Genomic DNA, 2,878 nt, shown 5'->3' on the forward strand with positions numbered 1-2,878 from the left:
CTTTGATATTTTTTTTTAAAATGTTGAGTTGCTTTCTGTTTCTCTTATGTTGTCTACTGATTTCTTCCAAGAAATAAAGGAAGCCACACATACATATATAAGGAAATTAGGTACTAGAAAAATGATTGCTCTCCTTTAATCATGAAAGACATAAAGGAGTGGGTGTGGCCCTTTTCCTACTTCCCTTAAATAATATAAATCACATGGCCCATCTGCTTCTCATAAAAAATAATATATATATATATTTGGGTTATTACATTCTCCCCCACGTAAAATAACGTTCGTCCTCGAACAGAGATGGAATCATACTTGAAGTGTCGAATAAGTGATGATATCTGACTCGCATCTCCTCCTCGTACTCCCAAGTAGCCTCATCGGTTGGATATTACTCCATAATACCTTAACTGAAGCTATCTTCTTTGACCTCAACTGTCGTACTTGCTTATCAAGAATAGCTATCGGGCTTTTCTCATAAGTTAAATTCTCATCAAGCTCTACATCTTCTAGCTGGATCTTATGGTTATCATCACGGAGATACCTTCTAAGCATAGACACGTGAAACACAGGATGAACTGCCAACAATCTTGGAGGTAAAGCAAACCTACACGCCACCAATCCAATTCGGTCCAAAATCTCATAGGGACCAATGTATCTAGGACTTAGCTTACCCTTCCGGCCAAACCTCATAACTCCTTTCATGGGAGAAACTTTCAAAAAAACTTTTTCCCCCTTTTCAAACTCCAAATCACGGACCCTCTTATCTGCGTAGGACTTCTGCCTGCTTTGCGATGTCTTAAGTCGGTCTCGAATCACTGTAACCTTCTTCAATGCTTGCTGAACTAAATCTGGACCCAATAATTGCGCTTCTCCGGGCTCAAACCAGCCAATAGGTGAACGACACTTGCGACCATATAGAGCCTCATATGGTGCCATTTGAATACTCGACTAGTAGCTGTTATTATAAGGAAACTCTGCTAGGGCAACTGGTCATCCCAATGGCCACCAAAGTCAAAAGCGCAAGCTCTAAGCATGTCCTCCAAGATTTAAATAACTCGCTCGGACTGCCCGTCGGTTTGTGGATGAAAAACTATACTCAACTCAACCTACGAACCTAATGCTTTCTGAAAATATTTCCAAAACTCAGCAGTGAACTGTGCACCTCGATCAGAAATGATTGAGATAGGCATACCATGAAGCCGAACTATCTCCCGAAGATATATTTCTGCTAATTGCTTCGCGCTATAAGTAGCTCAAACTGGTATGAAATGGGCAGATTTTGTAAGTCTATCCACTATCACCCAAACTGAGTCGTGCTTCCTGAAAGTATTTGGCAACCCAACAACAAAATCCATAGTAATCCTTTCCCACTTCCACTCTGGAATAATCAACTTTTGCATCGTTTCACCAGGTTTTTGATGTTCATACTTGACCTGCTGATAATTTAAACAACTAGTAACATGCTTCAAAAGATCAACCTTCATACCTTTTCACCAGTACAATCCGCACAAGTGTTGATATATTTTTGTAACACCAGGATGGATAGAGTATCTAGAGCTATGAGCCTCATCAAGAATTAGCTATCTTATATCACCCACAACGGGAACATACAATATTCCATGACGATGTAACACACCTTCACCATTAATAGTAAAAGATTTAACACCGCCATTCTGCACTCGATCTCGAATCTCAACAAGGTAGGGATCATTATATTAGCAAGCCTTAACTTGCCCAACTAAGGACGACTGAACCACCATAACCGCAAGTAACTTGCTAGGCACCATGTGATCAATTCGAACCCCATGATTGGCTAAAGACTGAATATCTGTAACCATAGGTCGCCTTCCGACAGTAAATCGGGCCAAGCTGCCCATAGACTTCCTACTCAAAGCGTCTGCTACTACATTAGCATTCCCAGGATGATACAAGATAGTGAGATCATAATCTTTAAGTAATTCTAATCGTCGTATTTGTCTCAAATTCAAATCTCTTTGCTTGAATAAATACTGCAAACTTTTGTGATCAGTATAGATTTCACACGGCTCACCATAAAGATAATGATGCCAGATCTTGAATGCAAACACGACTGCGTCCATTTCCAAGTCGTGGATCGAATAATTCTTCTCATGGACCTTTAGCTGTCGAGAAGCATATGCCACTACTTTACCATTCTGCATTAAAACACAACCTAATCCAATTCGAGATACATCAAAATAAATAGTGAAACCACCCTCAGCAGTAGTTTAAGTCAAAATCAGAGCCGAAATCAATGTCGTCTTTAATTTCTGAAAACTTTCTTCACATTCATCCGATTGAAAAACTACACTCTTTTGAGTTAAGCGTGTCAATGGAGAAGCCACCTTCGAGAATCCCTCTACAAACTTTCGATAATAATTAGCTAAACCCAAGAAGCTACGTATCTCCGTAAAAATACTAGGATGAGGACAATCCCAAACTGCTTCAATCTTCTTTGAATCAATATGAATCTCATCTCTTGACACCACATGCCCCAAAAAGGAAATTGTACCCAACCAAAACTTACACTTTGAGAACTTGGAATAAATCTTGTATTCTCTAAGTGTCTGCAACACAAATCACAAGTGTTGTTCATGCTCCACCTCACTCCGAGAGTAAACCAAAATGTCATCAATGAACACACTAATAAATTGGTCTAAATACGGCTTGAATACCCTTTTCATGAGGTCCATAAATGTTGCAGGTGCATTAGTCAGTCCAAAAGACATCACTAAAAATTCAAAATGCCCATACCTGGTTCGAAAAGCTGTCTTAGTGATATCTTCGGCCTTAATTCTTAGCTAATGGTAACCTAATCTTAAGTCAATTTAGAAAAGTGCGTAGCACCCTGCAACTAATCGAA

At 39.4% G+C, this 2,878-nt stretch overlaps 1 pseudogene; it reads right to left on the reverse strand.

Moving 5' to 3' along the window:
- Nucleotides 1-253: 253 nt before the first annotated feature.
- On the reverse strand, nucleotides 254-933 carry LOC124887821 (annotated as a pseudogene).
- Between the last annotated feature and the right edge of the window lie 1,945 nt (nucleotides 934-2,878).

This window comes from Capsicum annuum, chromosome 10, assembly GCF_002878395.1.
Source record: "Capsicum annuum cultivar UCD-10X-F1 chromosome 10, UCD10Xv1.1, whole genome shotgun sequence".
NCBI classification, from domain to species: Eukaryota; Viridiplantae; Streptophyta; class Magnoliopsida; order Solanales; family Solanaceae; genus Capsicum; species Capsicum annuum.